Source organism: Ylistrum balloti, unplaced genomic scaffold (assembly GCF_031769215.1).
Source record: "Ylistrum balloti isolate Yb309-2 unplaced genomic scaffold, AGI_CSIRO_Ybal_v1 Utg369602, whole genome shotgun sequence".
Lineage (NCBI taxonomy): Eukaryota > Metazoa > Mollusca > Bivalvia > Pectinida > Pectinidae > Ylistrum > Ylistrum balloti.
The window spans coordinates 716,807-737,396 of NW_026781882.1; the positions used below are offsets into that span (position 1 = coordinate 716,807).

The window sequence follows — 20,590 nt, forward strand, 5'->3', positions numbered from 1 at the left end:
ATAATCTGATATGGGAAGTCACCGTGATGACGGAGGTTAGTAAAGGGGGTGACGGAGCTGATATGTGTGTGGTGGGTCGTTCAACTATCCTTATGTATACATCTTTTGTCTGTTTTACAAACATCATCTTTTAAAGTGATGTTATTTTTATTCTTTTGCTGTAATATATCTACGTTTCCAGTGATAGTAGAGCGGATCAGTTTCACCCCTCTCGTCAATCACCCTTTACCTTTGCATATTATTTTGAAACTAGCAGATTGCAAAAATAACTTGATATACCAGTTTGTTGTTATTTTTATATTCTGAGAATTGAAAAAAAAAGTGTTTTATTTTTAGAAAGGTGTAATATTGATAACATTAGCGGGAAGGAATTAGTCATTGTATATATTCAATGCCAAAATTGTGTAAATTGTTTTCAGATACTTCCTGGTCAAAACTTATACTAGTTAAGTGTATCACTTCCTTATATACAACCTCTATGTGTTTGAAACAAGGCTGTTACTAGTCATATTTGAATATTTTTTTGTCAGAAAGTAATTGGGATAATAAATGATTTTCTATGAATGGAAGTTCCTCATTCTGGTTATTTGCTGCTTCATTGAATGTGAAAATCAAAGTCAGAATTATAATGAGTTCTTTTTCACTCATTTTGTATTAAGTTTCAGTGTTTTTCTCTTAAAGTTCCTCTTCATACAACCTGTGTAGAGACCACTTTTGAGAAGGAGAGGATGGGAGGGACATATATTTTTACTCATGCCTATCTGTCTTGTTCTATCCTGTTCCAAATCAGTGTTAATTCTTGAGAACTTCTCTTCAGATTTGGTTCATATTTACTCCATAGTATTATGATATCAAGTTCTACACTTGATAAGGTTTTCATTTGCATAGAAACAAGAACATTTATGTCTTAAAGTCATTTGTAGTTTCTGTATGTCTTACAGACATCTTCTATATTTCTTTATGTCTTACAGACATGTTCTAGTTTTCTGTGACTTACAGACATGTCCTAGATTTCTGTATGTCTTACAGACATGTTCTAGATTTCTGTATGTCTTACAGACATGTTCTAGATTTTTGCCCAAAATACTATGAATAACAAGCTAAGGCCTCCTGTATGTTAGCATGCTGCTGGCCTCATGTATGTTGTTCACTGGAGTAGCCACCAGCTATTACAAGGATATCCCACCTCAGCATTTGACCATAACTGTTTATGAGATGATGAACTCGGTGAACAAAAGTAAACTAGATTCCCAAAGCCAGATCAACATTACAGGTATAACTACTATTGTTGATTGTTTGACTAAGTCGTGCGTGATTACTTGTGTTTTTTGTGTGTATGGGTGTGTATGTGATATGTGTGGGGGGTGGAGGGTTTCAAGATAAAATACTGGAAGGAGCATAGGCTGTCTGTGATTGGTCCAATGGATGGTAATTCAATCCAGCAACCCAACTCCCTCTTCATTGTTACAAATTGGCTGTTTGTAGGTACTGGTCATGTCTGTATTTGACAGCGTTAGTATGTATATATGCTGTGACAGGTCCTTTACCTATCGATGTAAGATAAAAACTGTTTTTATATCAAATTACCTGGGAAAGCAGTTCAATCACAGTATACTGAAACAGTGTACAATCAGTTTGAATGCTGGGAGGTCATGCATCTATAGGTATTTTCTTTTTAAATTTGTTTTATTTGCCATTAACGGTTTTAAGTAAATCACCGATCACAGTTTTCACATTTCATTGCTCCTTTGTGTTGTGAGCACAAAAGGTTTTTTTCTTTTTTTTCCCCAATTCATCAGTGGCAGAAAAGTTGAAAATACATTGAAGGTTATGGTCTGTAACAGGTCCCTATATGGCAGGAGTTGTACATTGAAGGCTGTGGTCTGTAACAGGTCCCTATAGGGCAGGAGTTGTACATTGAAGGCTGTGGTCTATATCACGTCCCTATAGGGCAGGAGTTATACATTGAAGGCTGTGGTCAATAACAGGTCCCTATAGGGCAGGAGTTATACATTGAAGGCTGTGGTCTATAACAGGTCCCTATAGGGCAGGAGTTGTACATTGAAGGCTGTGGTCTGTATCACGTCCCTATAGGGCTGGAGTTGTACATTGAAGGTTATGGTCTGTAACAGGTCCCTATAGGGCTGGAGTTGTACATTGAAGGTTATGGTCTGTAACAGGTCCCTATAGGGCTGGAGTTGTACATTGAAGGCTGTGGTCAATCACAGGTCCCTATAGGGTTGGAGTTGTACATTGAAGGTTATGGTCTGTAACAGGTCCCTATAGGGCTGGAGTTGTACATTGAAGGCTGTGGTCTGTATCACGTCCCTATAGGGCTGGAGTTGTACATTGAAGGTTATGGTCTGTAACAGGTCCCTATAGGGCTGGAGTTGTACATTGAAGGCTGTGGTCAATCACAGGTCCCTATAGGGTTGGAGTTGTACATTGAAGGTTATGGTCTGTAACAGGTCCCTATAGGGCTGGAGTTGTACATTGAAGGCTGTGGTCAATCACAGGTCCCAATAGGGTTGGAGTTGTACATTGAAGGCTGTGGTCTATCACAGGTCCCTATAGGGCAGGAGTTGTACATTGAAGGCTGTGGTCTATAACAGGCCCTGTTGGGCAGGAGTTATGCAATGAAGGCTGTGGTCTATAACGGCCCCTGTTGGGCAGGAGTTATACATTGAAGGCTGTGGTCTATAACAGGCCCTGTTGGGCAGGAGTTATACATTGAAGGCTGTGGTCTATAACAGGCCCTGTTGGGCAGGAGTTGTGCATCGAAGGCTGTGGTCTATATCACGTCCCTATAGGGTTGGAGTTGTACATTGAAGGCTGTGGTCTATCACAGGTCCCTATAGGGCAGGAGTTGTACATTGAAGGCTGTGGTCTATAACAGGCCCTGTTGGGCAGGAGTTATGCAATGAAGGCTGTGGTCTGTAACAGGTCCCTATAGGGCAGGAGTTATACATTGAAGGTTATGGTCTGTAATAGGTCCCTATAGGGCTGGAGTTGTACATTGAAGGCTGTGGTCAATCACAGGTCCCTATAGGGTTGGAGTTGTACATTGAAGGTTATGGTCTGTAACAGGTCCCTATAGGGCTGGAGTTGTACATTGAAGGCTGTGGTCTGTATCACGTCCCTATAGGGCTGGAGTTGTACATTGAAGGTTATGGTCTGTAACAGGTCCCTATAGGGCTGGAGTTGTACATTGAAGGCTGTGGTCAATCACAGGTCCCTATAGGGTTGGAGTTGTACATTGAAGGTTATGGTCTGTAACAGGTCCCTATAGGGCTGGAGTTGTACATTGAAGGCTGTGGTCTGTATCACGTCCCTATAGGGTTGGAGTTGTACATTGAAGGCTGTGGTCTATCACAGGTCCCTATAGGGCAGGAGTTGTACATTGAAGGCTGTGGTCTATAACAGGCCCTGTTGGGCAGGAGTTATGCAATGAAGGCTGTGGTCTGTAACAGGTCCCTATAGGGCAGGAGTTATACATTGAAGGCTGTGGTCTATAACAGGCCCTGTTGGGCAGGAGTTATACATTGAAGGCTGTGGTCTATAACAGGCCCTGTTGGGCAGGAGTTATACATTGAAGGCTGTGGTCTATAACAGGCCCTGTTGGGCAGGAGTTATACATTGAAGGCTGTGGTCTATAACAGGCCCTGTTGGGCAGGAGTTGTGCATCGAAGGCTGTGGTCTATATCACGTCCCTATAGGGTTGGAGTTGTACATTGAAGGCTGTGGTCTATCACAGGTCCCTATATGGCAGGAGTTGTACATTGAAGGCTGTGGTCTATAACAGGCCCTGTTGGGCAGGAGTTATGCAATGAAGGCTGTGGTCTGTAACAGGTCCCTATAGGGCAGGAGTTATACATTGAAGGCTGTGGTCTATAACAGGCCCTGTTGGGCAGGAGTTATACATTGAAGGCTGTGGTCTATAACAGGTCCCTATAGGGCTGAAATTATACATTTTAAAAGATTTTTAAGAAAATTGTGCAAAGTTAAAGTATGGGAAAGACTCAGCAGGTTTCAAAAGTTAAAGTTGTTGTTAAGATGTTGATACATTTTCATCACTCTATCAGCATTATTTCTGAATATATGGATGCTCAAATTAAAGTCAAATATCATAATCATTAATTTTGTCTCTAATTTTTGATTTTTGATATTATTTTTATTTATGATGAGTTTCCTAAGTTTTGTTGATATATTGAAATTTATGCATGACTGTCATACCAAACTTAGGATCAGAATAAGAATCAAAGGTCAAATAAGGGTTAAAGGTCACTAAAAGGTGATTAAAGGGATGATATGGACACTTCTAGTCTGTTATTCAGAGATGGTGAGAGAAACTTACTACAACTTCTTGGGAGGTTTATAGTCATTGATTTTTGGTGTTTGGTGATAAATATAAGGCTTAATGATTTCAATTTGGCAGCCATTTTGAATGGGCATCTTGGTTGCCAGCTTATCTTGAACTGTGCGGATGCTGAGGGAAATAGAGCAAAAATTCAAAGAGATGTTAGCTACTTGGACCATCACAGCACAAAAATGTTAAAACTGCTGAAAATGGATTGCTCTTGAAACTAATGGTATATGACCCTCCAAGGTCAAGCTGAGAGCTTTCCAATCATTCTGGAAATCAATGGATTGCGTTTCAAAGAAGTTATGTGAAGAATGGGTATGAATTAATGAGGTAGCCATTATTCTGTTTCTAACAAAGTCAGTTGGTGGAAGTTTTTAGTTACAGACGGAAGCAGGAACCTTCTGTGTGATTTATATACTTCAACCATGTGGTTTTAATTTTGACTTTGTTAATATATTATTTAAGTTTTTAAAATGTTTATTTTGGTCAGGACTGCTTACAAACTTTTTTAATACATATGTAGGCCCTGTATGAAAGGGGGTTTATGTCTATGCTTTCCAGTTGATTTTGAAATGTTTAAATCTGACCATAGAATTAATTTAAATCCGTCTGTGTTCCTGTATTCTCTCTGTCATACTACTTACTGTTGAACATATTCATGATGTCACACTAATATTCCCCTCCCCTTAACACACTCTGACCTTCTCACACCCTCTATATCTAACACATTAACATTCCTTTCCCCTAACACACTCTCACCTTCTCACACCCCTCTGTATCTCTCACATTAACATTCCTTTCCCCTAACACACTCTCACCTTCTCACACCCCTCTACATCTGTCACACTTTCATTCTTCTGTCCCTCACACACCCTCACCCTCTTCATCACATCCCTCTACATCTGTCTCACTAATATTCCTCTCCCCCCCACACACCCCCACCCTGTTATTCACATGTATCTCCTTCATCTGTCACACTTTCATTCTTCTGTCCCTCACACACCCTTACCCTCTCCATCACATCCCTCTACATCTGTCCAACTAATATTCTTCTCCCCCCACACACCCCAACCCTGTTATTCACATGTATCCCCTTCATCTGTCACACTTACATTACCCCCAATACACATTTGTCTCCCTCAGTTTGTCACAAGTTTAGTACGTAACAGAGCTCCTCCAACTGTTTCACTCTTAACATCTTTATAAAGACATCCATACAGCCCAACCATTGTCAAACAGAGAGCTTATAATTCCCACCAGAGGGCGCTGCTGCCTGTTGACACAGCACAAACATGAAGACATTGACGCATTTGCTCAAGGTTAGCCTTTGACCTCTCTGAAGTGTGGTGCTGCATATCACTGGGAACCTTAGATTTTGGGATGTGCAGCTGATCTTTGCACATGGTTCAATTTTATTGTGGTCTATGTGTAAAAAGGCCATGAATTATACACTTTTGTTTCCATTTTCATTCAAGATATTGTTATTATATGAAGTGATCCCCTGTAGAAGCAGGTGATGCCTTTTCCAGGTTTTTCAACACCGTAAATAATGTTTCATCATGCTGTGCTGTCATGAGCAGCCATGTCAGGCACAGAAAATATTTAAAAGGAACACAAAATCAACTTGGAGAACCATTTTTTTTCTTCCGTCTGTTGAAAATGTTTTCAGACACAATTTAATGAGTGAATTTAGAGAATGCTGTGTGCTGAATGAAAATAACACATCTGATAAGTTTGATTGTACATTGGAATAAATGCTAAAACTCCGAATATTTTTGTATCTTAAGTTTTTATGGTGTTGAAGGATGCTCATTATAAAACAGAATTTAAATTATCTTTCCATTCCCTCTCTTGATGAAAAAGGAGAATAATTAGCATATGTCTCAAAAATGAATGTTTCTATGTTTTAATGGTATAGAAACTTCTAGTAAAAGATTGGAACATCATCAATTTTTCAATGGGTACTGTTGTATTTGGCATGGAAGTGCTTATCCCTTTTTAAAATTTCCAAACGCCATTTGCTCTGTCTAGACAAGAAATCTTGTTATCACTCAATTCATCTGATGGAGATGGCTTTCCATATCTGTACATGGACTTGTTGTCTAAATGTTCAATTTGAAAATTGAGGATTTTAAAGTTGCAGACAAAAGTTACTGGGGTTAAGATGTTGTCATTCTAATTTAAAACTTGAGGCAGTTAAAAATGTCAGGGAGAGTGTCTTTCTTTACTTAAACTCATAAAAAGTCAGATAATTCCCTTCCGTGGGACAAAAACTGATTCTGTCTTAGATGATTGTTTCGAATTTCACAGCTGCACATATTTTGTTGGTATGCAATGAGCGGCTCGTCTTACAAACGTTATTACATCTTAACGACCATTCAACCAAGACTGGGAACGTAGTGGTAATACATAGCCTATATCTAAAACGCATGTTGCAAAATTTTGTTTTGTATGAAGAATTTTTTTCTTTTTTAATGATCTGGAGATTTTTAAGAAAAATTATTCATTTTGTGGTAATTATCAGATCTTGTAACTCCTAAACAATTGAAGAGTCGCAGCCATACATATAATTAGCATATTATTAAGTACTATAGAACAAGGTTATTTATTTAATTTGTTTCCTAGAATAAAGTATATTGGTTTTATTTGTAATAATTTTACATCAATTCAATATCTAAAGTTTCCCAGTATTTAACAAAACATATAAAAACCTAGCACTCCTTGTATAGGTTTTAAGTTAATACTGCAGTTTTAAAACTTGACATGTTGACAGATTTATGTTGTGTTGTATAATCAGGACGGTAAACAATATAGTTAAGGTTCATTATGAGTAACGTACAAGTTGCATGTTGCCTCTAACCAGACGCTCTCAAACTGGACGATCAGGTTTGGTTTTTTTCCCTAGAAGACATTGTAGGGGATGATTCAGTTATGCCTGTCTGTATTTAAAACACGTTTATCTATGAAGGTAACACAATTATGCACCATTTATTTTAATGCAGATTTCTTCTGTTGGGGGGAAAAAAACCAGAATAACTCTTTACAACAGACATGTATATTGGAAGATGGTGGTAAAAAGGAACGGCGATGACTCACGAGCATAGCGGAAACCGCAACACGTTCATATTCTATTCATTACTTAGCAACCTTCATCACATGCTCTCAGACACGATGACATTTTAAATCCTGATCAGTAAACATCTTTTTAATTTATTTTTCAAAAATTATTCATACTTTTAAATAGCTTACTTCACTCGTTTTTGACAGGACAGTGCTGTTTTCAAAGTTGTATGGTATTGTTGATTTTCTTCTTTTTCTGCAACTTGCTTGAATGTTGATAATTCTCCAATTTAAAATTCTTTATAATATGAAAGAGAAATTTAAACCTCATTATAAGGATTTCAGGTTTTTTTCCCTCTTTTTTACCCAAGTTTTTTCTCCAAGTGTTTGAGTAGTGCCTTTCATGTTGTGATTAACTACACTCTTTAAAAGACATGGATGGTTTTTCAAAGTATCAAGATATGAATGTCAGAAGGCTAGCAGTGTTCAATTTAATTTTATCAAATATGTTTCAATTTTTTAATCTGAGATGTATTCTGTTAACTTTGATTAAAAGCTTTTGTATGTTTGAAATATGTTTTAGTTGTATGATAAATCTATCTTTCTCTCTCTGTGTTTGTGTGAGATATGACCAGTAGAGTCTAAAACATTAAATTATACACAAGATGGAGACTTTATGCTTTTCAAGATGACCCTCAGCAGCAGTCTTCTGACATTATGTCTCAATGGCGGGAAGTCATGCTGGGACGGACTCAGATATCTGGCTCTGTCCTCAATACTACAGAGTCTCCAATTTCTAACTCAGTAGGACTGTACAGAAGGACTTACTGGTCCAGCTTCCTCTACCACAAATTGATATGTTCTTCCCATATTAGTTTATTTCCATATTTCAATCATGATGTTTGCTTCTGACATCTTTTTCCTTGAGGAGGTTAACCCATTACTGAAGATTAATGGTCAAACATAAGACAATATATAATGAGCTTGGACTTATGGTTTTATAGAAGAAATTCATTGTGAGATAAGAAAATATCTGATACACTACTGTATGTGGATAGCTTCAGTACCTTATTTCAGGTGGGCTGTTTTATGTGTGGCCAAACTGAAAAACGGAGCAATAAAGGAGAGATATGTGATTACCTTAATAGTATGTAAATAACTTAACGTAAGTTTGACATTAGTCAGTCAAGTACCGGTACTTCTCAGCAAGGATGCTGGCTCTTTCCATCCTCTTCTTCTGACATTGCTGTAAAGATGTCGGTTTCTTTTGTGATGCCTGTAGACACCATGAAACATTTTACTCTCCTTTTTGTCATGTTGGTAGGTAGAAATCAGTGAGTAAAATGCTTGTTAAACCAATAATGACATAAGAAATAGAATCATGGTATTTAATTTTTTGCTGCAAATATAAATACTTGTAGAATTAGTCCAAAGATCAGAAATCAACAAACTTTCAGCTGGTTGTTTACACTACAAGCCACAAATTTGTGGACATGGACTCTACTTTCGGTTTCTTGAACATTGATGATGGGAAAAACTGAAGAAAAATAGGAAAAATGCTTAATTGTATACAAATGTGTACAGTTTATATTCATCTTTGTGATATATAGAAGAGTCTGTTTTTTTCATTTAAGGAAAAATAAATAAATAAAAAAAGTAATTTCTTTGTGTACTAAGCTTTGTATGTGACACTCAAATTTCAGGGAAGTATTTTGCTACTTAAAAAAGCTTGCTAAAACCTACAAAGACCTGTTTAATTGTCTGGCCCAATGTCTTCTGTTAGCACTGATTGGTATTAAGTTGCACCAGTAAACCTGAGGACAAAAATTAACATGATTGAATTGTTAATTAATACTCGGTATCTTAGAGACAAGTTATAACTGGTATTCAAAACGGATTTGATTGGCCCAGCTCTCTGTTAGAAACACTTGACCTTATCACACAATTATCCAGTCCAAAGCTATTATTCCATTTGGAAATCTATTTCATTAAATTTTCCATCTCCATTAAATTTTGAATAAGCAGATTACAAAAGAGTAGAATTGTATACAGGCAGTTGTTACTCTGCTGAATGCTGATACTTAAATGGATTTTGCAAATTGGTGAGGCATTTTGCCATAAGTAAGTACAACTGGTTTTTACGAAGACATGCAATGTTTTTTTACCACTGCTATAAACGACTCGTTTTCTAGTTTTATTCACATATGGAGAATATATAATAGTCTGTAGAATTTACATGCTGAAGTTTTTTCCATCTGAAACGATGACATTTGCAGCCAAAAAACATGTTGAAGGTGTCATGCATGGCAGACATATATACCTATATGCAGGATAGTCGGAATTCTTTACACAGAATTCTTCAGTTGAGGAAGTCTTGGCGGGGAATTTTTCATGTGCAGGGTATGGCATATTGAATTAGGTTGAGTAATGGGCCCAGTAACTTTCTAGCTAGCCATTTCAGTTATCATGAAGCTGTGGGTATCTAAGTTCTGTTAAAGGGGGCAGTGATCACATAAAACCCAATATTGCCTTGGTGGATGTACTGTTTGTTTCAAAAGCCTTCCTCACAGCACACAGATCACTTGTTGAAAAAGCAGACATTATCCTAAATTATCAAGTGATATCTTTAAATTCTTGAATTATCATATTAGAGTGGTCCCCCTTTGTGGACCTCTCTCAGAATAAAGTGTTTGAACTGAAAGCTTCACTTCTCATGTCATTGCTACATAACAATTTGACTGATGGTGGAGCAGGGCCAGACTCTGTATGAGAGGCATGCTGGCAACCTCGTTAAAACACACCAGGACTCTCCAAGTAATTCCTGGGTTTTGTTACCTCACATATACTAGAGTAACTTCCACTCTCACAGCGTGGTCTTTACCTAGCTAACCACACTTTTATTTCCATAAGTCATCTAATAAAAATATTTACTGGGATTAAAGCCCATCTCCTAGTGCTATCATCTGAACTTTTCACACTGGTTTTAATATTGTGTGAATATTTTATATCATTATAACAAGAAAATTGTGTTCCTCTCCTACTTTATTTGACCTAAAATTTGTCCTATTCCTTTAAAGACAGTGGTTATAGTCAGTTGTATAGACAGATAGTTAGGGAAGCCAGGAGGAGCCAGAATTACTGAGTCAGTGTTCAATGATCTTAATGAATCTATGCATTTCATTTGGTATACATATGCCTCTATAAGAAAGAATTCTATTGAGTTTGGTAAAGGTAATGCTTTTATTGCATTTGACTGTGAAGTATAAAAAAATATCAATTCAATTAAAAATATGTTTTTTGTATTTTTTTTCTTTTAGCAAACGAAATGAATAAAAGAAGAGATTTTCTGTTCAATGATACATGATGGAGAATGAATTGATATTTTCACTCCTGCTCTACACTCACGTAAAATATTAGCATTCTACATATTAACTCTTAATCCTTGTAGAATAAATCAAATTCCAAATTTCCTGCACTGACCAAATAAGACGATGGTCCCAACAAAACCCTTTGTCACTTAGAGCAAACTTCTTTCCTAATTAATCATTTGTTTCCAACGTTTTATTTCAAATGTTGAGATGTCTTAAAGCTTATAATAGTTGATAAATATAAAGTTGTGAATGGTTTCTCTTAGTCTTCTTCCTGGTTCTGCAAACTTTTCATTGCATAAGATGTGTTTCCATGGTGACAAATTGATTTAGATTAATAAAGGCCTGAGGATGTATGGTTGATTGAAAACATCTCTCTGACCAAGACATTTGTCTTGTTCAGAAGGATGCTTATAGCCATTAATATCCTTCAAGATCCATAAAGCTATGTGAAGTACCACAATTTGTTCACTAATTTGTTGTATAAAAAAACAAGAAAATTTAATGTACATGCTTGCACACGTAATCACTCATAAAACGTAGGATCGCCCATCCTGTAATAAAGTTAGCAACGTTTCAAACAACGTTTTGGCATTATTGTAACAAATGTGTCTACAGAGTTGTCACCCTTTGCTTGCCTCATCATTCCTCATTCTTAGAACATTTGGAAACACTTGATGTCCATTTACAACCTCTGGCCGATCCCATGCACATCCCTGACTGTGACTGTGCAATCATTTTTTTTTCAGGAAATTGCGTGGTGAGAATTATGGCCCATGTCTAGCTGCCATCAGTGCATAACCATGTGAAGTGCAAAAACATGGGTTCCGATCCAACTTACATCAATATGTGATATTGACAACACCAGATCCTTTAAAAATATGGTGTATTGTTCATTCTATACTGATCCATTGATCAGCAAGCATTTTTTATTTTTCCAATATGTAGGTGATTAGCTTTGGCTGGAATGATTCATGACCCCGACCATGGTCTCCGTATATTCATCAAAACATAGGTTGCATTGATCGTTAACGCTCAAATGAATTTTATCAAAATTAATGAATTGGTGATAGCAGGCAGAGAAGATTGCAGAAACAAAAAAAAAGTGTCTGAATCATCCAGAATGTTGGCCAACGTTCTGATGAATCTAAAAGGGAAAAAAATAGAAATTTCAAGATAAAAATAAAATTGGAGAAAGGTGAATCATCAGGCTACAAGTTTTGATTGTTGCTGCGGACATTCTGCTACATTGTCGTGAAATTTCCATTTACGGTAATTTCCCATAAATCACTTGGATTATCGGCTATCCCCTGATCGACTCGGGTGATTTGCTTTATGTACAGTCAAAGGAGAAAGGCACATTAGTATTATGGACAGGGATAACAATCACAAGTAAATTGATATTTTTCAATCAGCTTATTGCGAAATAATGAGTTTTTTGTGTGTTCTGTTGCCGGAGTTGATCTGACACTTGCTTTCTGTTTCCGCTGAAAACTATGCAACATTTGACACTCATAGAGTAATGTCGAGGGCAAGTTGAAAACCTAAGGGAACTTGATCAGCAATTGTCACCGAGCTAAAAGGATCTTTGCCAAGTGACTGGTGGAAATGAGGATCAATATCCCTGTACAGATCATTAGTTTAACTTTGGATTTTATACACCAGAAATTGTCTGAAATATCCAGCCTGAGCCAAGACAGCACAGGAATTCAATTGACGATACGGTATGATACATTAAGTCTAGCTATAGAAGAATTTCTCGCCACTGCTGGCATGTATTAAAACTGGGATGATATATTGTACAAACACATTGTCTTTTTTGTTCTTTTCACACAAAAGATCTCCAGCAGGTCAATCTCTGATATTGGCATTTTGTGATGGATCAGTTCTCTGCCCTTGTTTGGAACTCTCTAATGATGTTGAGGTCGGCAATGATGATTACTGTGGTAACTGAATGTTTCCTCTGGCTGTGGGTCTGTGCCTTGGTAAGCAGCCGTGATTTATGCACATTCAATAAAACCTAATCACATGGCATGTCTGTAGGCTTGGATTTATGTCTTTACAAAGTAGTCTTCATAATGGTGTCATTAATTAAGGTTTAAAGTCTTCAAGACAAACTCAGCATTAGATGTTGGGAGCATTGTGACAGGCTGGCTAGACCGAGATTTGTTTGATAAAATAGATCTGTTGAAAATAACATAATCAATTTAGTAAGCATATATATTTATTAAAGAATGTATAGTGTACTATAATGGTCCTGAATTAAGGGAAGTACACTGTCTATCAAAACATGATATATAAAACATTCTCTACCTGATTCAGAGACAATAGGATTTTGGTACTGTTGATGCCTTTTCAGTTCTCAGTGTTCTGTATCACCAAACCTCTGCTTCTGTCTTGTCCTTATGCTTATAGTTTTGTGTTTACTTGTTTGGAGTTATGGCTGCGTAAGAATTGAAGATTTAATAGGGCAAATTGTTCTTCTCTGAAAGACAGGATTTTATATGAAAAAGGAAAATAATATTAAAAAGTAAAAATTTTGTATAAAGTTTTGCATTCTTACATTAAAACTTTGACATATTGTCCCTCATTTATATACAGATAACTAGAAACATTATCACATTACATTTTATCTACAATTAAACCAGTGTAGCCCTTGATTTGTAAGCTTCTTCAACCCGGGACAGATGCAATATCATTATGCTATCTAGATTAATGGGCCTGGCTCAGTTTTCCAGCTATGATCCTAGTGTCATACACACTGGATAAATTTCATAGCTTAAATATATATCAATTAAAACGAAAACATTAAAAACATGTAATAGTGTATAAATAAAGTATTTCCTAACATCAGACTACAGTTCGTGCTGTATCTGTTATGTCACATTTATTAATAGTTAAAAGTTGACTGACAATTAATCAAGCTTTTCAAAGAGCTGTTAGTATAATATATAATATTTTTGTATATGCTTAAAAATACAATAGTTGTTGAGAAATTTCTGAGTGCTTTGTGGATGTGTTTTGTTTATATACATGTTCGGGAATGTTTTGCATTCTTCATCAAGGTAAGTGTTGGTTTTAATTTCTTTTAAAAATGAACTTTTAATGGAAGCTGTCTGTGCTTTGAGCAGTTATACCAAAGTCATACTATATGTGGAAGAAAGATTTTATTTAATTGTTCATCTAGTTTGAGGGTGGAAGTGGTTTACAATTTCAAAGAAACTTATCATAAGTCAGGTTTCAAATTTTTGTCAAATAGCGCTTTACCTGTTATCATAACAGTTTTATTTCATCAGGTATATATAGGTCCTGTTTATCTGTGACTTTATTTCATCAGGTATATAAAGGTTCTGTTTACCTGTGACTTTATTTCATCAGGTATTATAAAGGTTCTGTTTATATAGGTTCTGTTTATCTGTGACTTCATTTCATCAGGTATTATAAAGGTTCTGTTTATCTGTGACTTTATTTCATCAGGTATTATAAAGGTTCTGTTTATCTGTGACTTTATTTCATCAGGTATATAAAGGTTCTGTTTATCTGTGACTTTATTTCATCAGGTATTATAAAGGTTCTGTTTATCTGTGACTTTATTTCATCAGGTATATAAAGGTTCTGTTTATCTGACTTTATTTCATCAGGTATTATAAAGGTTCTGTTTATCTGTGACTTTATTTCATCAAGTATATATAGGTTCTGTTTATCTGTGACTTTATTTCAACAGGTATATATATGTTCTGTTTATCTGTGACTTTATTTCATCAGGTATTATATAGGTCCTGTTTATCTGTGACTTTATTCCATCAGGTATATATAGGTTCTGTTTACCTGTGACTTTCTTTCATCAGGTATATAAAGGTTCTGTTTACCTGGTTAATACCACGTCTGTTTCCAAAATAAATAATTAAAAGACCTCTGCATTCTGACACATTTTCTTCTTTAGCATATATCAAGAAATGTTTTGTTAAAATAAAGAAATCAAACACACACTCATATCTGCTACTTAAAAATATCCTAATTTGATTATCCTGTCTAATGTTATAAATGCATTGCATCAAAAAAATGTCAGATTGGTATTGTTTTCAATGTAACACGTCTATGTTCTAAGTGTTATTTATGTCTATAACTAGGTTACAGCTAGTGTTGTCTGGGGGATGTATAAAACTTCTATACACCTGTATAATTTACTACAGCCCAGGTGAGAAAAGTGTTCTTCCTGGAACATTGTAGCCTATCTAGTCAATACATCTCTAGCCATACCTCATTATTACACTGACATTGAACATATTTAAATATGTATAAGATAGTGATGTGCATCCATTGTCATTGCTATGTGAGAGGCTGAGAGTCAATACACAGGGCCATTCCATAGTATTAAAGGTTCCTTATCTAAGTAATTCACCAGTAAATTTTTATATGTCTTACTGTGCTGGTTATTCTGGATTTTTATCCCAAATTTATTCAAAATTTTTCAACATTGCACTCCATTCACCACAAAATGTCATTGGTCAGTTTACAGTGGTCATTAAGATTTTATGGAGTCAAGACAGCTGTCTGTCTTAAGTCCATCTCATGTCCCCAGGTGACCTTCGGAGTGGCCTTGGTTTCACATAAAGAAATCTCCGACTAACCTGACCCTCTGCTCAGTAAACAATGTATTGGACCTACTATATTATAAATAAACAGGGCATATTCCTAATATAAATAGGGGGTATTTCTATAAGATCTGACACTTCATCCTTTTCTAAGAACAAGTTAGATTTCCTATATTATTGGAAAACCTATGCTATAAATAAGCAAGTGCTTTTTTATGTTGTAAGTTGATATAAACTAAAAATAATCAGGAAGTATTTCTCCTACTATTGATAAGAAGTTGTGGCCTTGACCTATCCTGAAATAGACATGTCCTTGACCTTTTTATCAAATAGATTGAACTGTGACCTCTATTTGAAATGGATATTATGACACCAATCATTCTTTTGAACTGTTATGGCTTTCATACCATATATTTATAGCTATTATGTTTACTTTACTAAATCCTGACCCTTGCTTGAGAAAGTAGCTTATCCTGGGCCAGCTTAGTGTAGTTATACCCTACCTCTAACAGGGATATCATTTTCTACAGCATCCTGCAGATAAGTGACATTTCCAGGAGTGAATGCACCAATTTCAGTACATGCACATATCTGGTTTTTATTACTTTCAAATTTCATTGATTGCTGTGTCAGTGATGAATGTTTGATGACTGGAAAGTCAATGTTTACATGATCCTGTTTCAGGTTCTGTTACTGACCTGTTTTATACACACCGAGATCATTTCAATGTTCCTGATGATAATACCATATTCCAGTTTATTAAATACATCAGATATGTGTATGTTAGTATGTTCTAATGAGAAAAATGACCCCAAAAGCCTTTATGACAAGTATGGAAATGCCTTCTAAGGTGCAGACAATAAGATTTGCTCCAGGTGAGAGCTTAATAAACATAGTTAATCAAGCTCATAAATCACACACTGGACATTTACTGAGGGCTAACCACAGCCTCATATCCAGCTGGCCAGTAGTAGATATTGATTTTGGTCCTCTGTGGTCAGTTTGATGAGCTGTCCTCAGATGGCTCCCTGTGGTCAGTCTGTCTGGGGCGTCATTTAATGTCTCATCAGATTCTGTATAACACCTGTAGAATGGATTCCTCTTGCTTGATGAGGAGACATAATTTACACACAGTGGTCAATTAAGGTGTCTGTGGTCAGAGCTGGATGACCTTAGTTGACCTTGTTGACTGATGTCCTGATGTGACCTGTGGTCAACTTTACCTAGATGCATGTTTTATAACTAATGTCTGGTCATGCTTGACTGCTGTACATACCATAGTATATTAGCAGGAGTGTGGTCAAACTTGATTGATATCTAGGGAGAGAGATTCACAGCCATACTTTGCTCTAGATCTCAGTGTTAACAACATGTGGTCATTAGCTTTATAGCTCTTCCTAATTACAGCAATATGCATATAGAAATCTAATCATCCTATCTGGTTTGTTCTGGTCAACATTGATTGGCTTAACAAGGTGGCTTTGCCAGGCAATTTATCTCAACTGATCCAGTGGTCCAGAGGAAGCAGAGCTTTGGTGTGTGGTTTGCCATTAAATTATAGGTATCAATGATATCTACCTAGAGGAGAAAAACATATAGTCAGACATGTATACCCTGGACAGTGAATAAGGGGATCTACAATGTAAAGAAAGGGAATGGTAAAAAACATATTGATCTTATCACTTTATGATCTTATCACTGTGGGGAGCTAGTCAAACATTTAGAAACCTGTAGCCCAGCAGTTAAACACCTGTGTAGTCATAGAGACCTATACCCAAGCCTTTAGAGACCTGTGTAGTCAGGGAGACTTAAAGTCAAGCCTTTAGAGACCTGTTTGGTCAGGGAGACTTAAAGTCAAGCATTTAGAGACCTGTGTAGTCATGGAGACCTAAAGCCAAGCATTTAGAGACCTGTGTAGTCATGGAGACTTATGTGTAGTCAAGGAGACTTGAAGTCAACCATTTAGAGACCTGTGTAGTCAGGGAGACTTAAAGTCAAGCATTTAGAGACCTGTGCAGTCATGGAGACTTAAAGTCAAGCATTTAGAGACCTGTGTAGTCATGGAGACCTAAAGCCAAGCATTTAGAGACCTGTGTAGTCATGGAGACTTATGTGTAGTCAAGGAGACTTGAAGTCAACCATTTAGAGACCTGTGTAGTCAAGGAGACTTAAAGTCGAGCATTTAAAGTCCTTTCAGAGCATCACATAGTATATCCAGAGCATCACATAGTATATAGAGACTATAGAGTTTAATAGTGAGCTGGACAGTTAAGGGATTGTATGGTAAAGCATATAGTGAGCAGGTCAGTTTAGGGACTGACCAAAAGAGCTGGTCAGTTTAAGGACTATATGGTCAAACCTATAGTGAGCTGGTCAGTTTAGATACAGTTGGATAAGAATTTATACAGTGACAATATCATTTGTCAGTTTCAGGAGCTAGTTTGTATGATTAAAATGTAGAAAACTAACTGTTGAGATTAACATAACAGTGGTTAGACAGACATTACAATCTCTGGTTTGTAGACAGTAGACATATTGTTTGTCCTGTAATCTTACACATACTGGTATATCCGACAGCACTGGTGATAACATGTAATTATTGTGATTAATATTTCATGTTTCTGAGCAGTCCCCCAACTATAGCCCTCATTTCATTACTAATGATTTGTGGAACAGATGCAATTGATATTTTAAACCATGTTTCAAAATCTGTCACTTTTATAGTGATGAGGATTACTATAAATGAAATGTTGGCTTGATATATTTTACAGCATTATGTATAAACACATGTGTGTATATGTTTGACTTGAGGGAATTTCCATGTGGTTCAATAGCACCGCGATCAAACTGGAAAGCCTGAGGTTGTTGGTTCAATCCCAAAGGAGATTTGCGTGGATCCTCAACACATTTGAGCTTTCTTTTCACATTTATTTTATAGAATATAAAAAGTGCTGTTGATAGTATTTTCGATATTGAAAAATATGTTCTAGTATGATATCTTCAGCTTTCACCACAAATGAAAACCCACATAGACCCAGAAGAAGGCCGGAAACGTTAGAAATCTTTTCAAGTGCTTTTTCTTTTTTTTTTTTTTCCCTCTTAATGTTTTTCAACCAGCTGGAATGGGCCAATTTAACGATCTTATCGTCATGTTTTACCTGCGATATTTTGACAGTTTGGGTGACTACAGAGCTGGAAAGTTTTGGCCTGATATTACTATACATTCAAAACAAGCGCTCCCATGACCTAGCCTCTTTGACATGTAATATAGTCAGACATACAAAACAAGAGTTTGTGTGATACAACTGGTTACAATAGAAACAGGAAGTAATAATTGTCAGTGGTGACAAAAAAAACTCCTATTATCTTTGGCCGATAAATATGATCTGTTACATTTTGAAGGACACTTTGAAGATAAAATTTGGAATAAGAAACTGAAACCTTCCCTGTACTAAATGTATGGGTGGATACCCAGAAGTTCAGTACCTTTCTACGTGTGACAGGGAAGTCAGCTTGTGAAACCCAATGGTATATTTTTCTATCAACTGATATCTTCCTTCTATGATGACACATGTTTATATTCAGTTTCTAAGGTTTTTTTCCTCCTACATTACAGGAGATCATTGCAGTTGAGTCTGGAGTCCCAGTGAAATGGCACAATAACCAACAGACAAACAGGTAAGTACCTACTCTTTATTTATGTCTCATGATGCAGTTATATATATTCAATAAAGGAATAACGTTTTTGCTGCAAAACTCTGTATAAATACTATGTAAAGAAAATGCATTCATAGGAATATAAATGCAACATTATAAGATGAATAATTGAGCAGATGATTCTCTTCCTACCACAATGTATGTGTGAGACATGGGAATATAGTTAAACATTTTGGTGATGCTAGCTAGCACCTGCAATATAGAACTAAGATATGAATTAAGTCATATTGACTAAAGAAAAGAAGAACTACATCAGGATATATTCTTGTAATCCAAACTGACTGCAGGAACTGATCAGTGTGTGCTGTATGGATCTGTATGTGGACTTTAAACATTGTTATATCAGCCATATCACTTTGAATACCTGTACATTTTCAACCATGTCCTGGTAGACAGGCTGATCACCTGGGCTAAGAATCTTTTTATGTATTCATTCGTGGTCAATACTAGTTTTAGTGGTCACATTAAAACCACATTCCTAAAGCCACAGAAAAAAGAGCTCGGATGACCACCAGTGACTTTTAACACTGGCGTGGAATTTCCAGGTCATTGATCTATAAATGCTCCAGGTGTATTTATTTCTGGTCAACTTTCTGATGATATTTTGGAATAATTACTCATAAATTATTTGGAATTCAAGACTAAATCAATATGTATTGTCTTCTGATATGATTCACTTCAGAGAGTTTTTACAGAAAATGCATAAAAAATTTTCAGAATATTTCACAAAAGTCTTTTCTTTTTTTTTTTTCGGACACAAACTCTGCAAGTCAGATATTTAATAGCGTCATGGTTAGATTGTAAGGGTGCTTTTTAGGGGGACTTCGTCTTTGGCTGAATTTTTTATTTTATTGATAATAGATCTTATTGGAAAGGGATTTTATTTGCATGTATAGGCTATTAACTTAAATTGATTGACTTCGCTGATAGGTCATGTGACCTGATCCAGATGTACCTTCCAACTTGCCTACCTGTGTACCTGTGTGTGTACCTATAATCACCTTAGATCATGTGTTTACACCTGTGCACTGACCAGGCTCTGTACCTTGTGTTAATTAAGACACTTCAGATAGCAAATATTGACCATTTTTATGTTGGTTACCTGACAGTGTTCCTACCTTATTAACCTTTCCTGGACATGATCAGTCGGTTTCACCTGTACTCTGTTTAGTATTACACTCACACTGATTGGTTATCTCCTCGCCGGGGATCACACACACATTTCACCACTAATTAAAGGGTATCTTATACCTGGAACTAGCCTGTCTGTAAAGTCCAGTTTTGAAACAGCTTGTCTTGATCTAGCAGGTTTTCATACTTATGACAAACAGTGGTAGACATTGAATTCTGTAATATTGACTTGATCTACTTCCTGTACAAGGATGAAAAGTAATTCAATCATCGATGTGCCGATGACTTAGCAAGGAGTGTACTATGTAAATACTTACAGGTGAGATTTGTAAACAAATTAGTACTCATGGCTAATT

At 36.3% G+C, this 20,590-nt stretch overlaps 1 protein-coding gene across 1 annotated transcript in view; it reads left to right on the top strand.

The window, feature by feature from the left end:
- The window catches only part of LOC132546043 (muscleblind-like protein 3), a 159,103-nt gene that overhangs the window by 11,985 nt on the left and 126,528 nt on the right, over window positions 1-20,590 (top strand). Inside the window, exon 2 of the mRNA XM_060209741.1 lies at window positions 19,003-19,064. The gene's annotated coding sequence lies outside the window, so the exon portion shown is untranslated. The remainder of the gene's footprint in view (window positions 1-19,002; window positions 19,065-20,590) is intronic.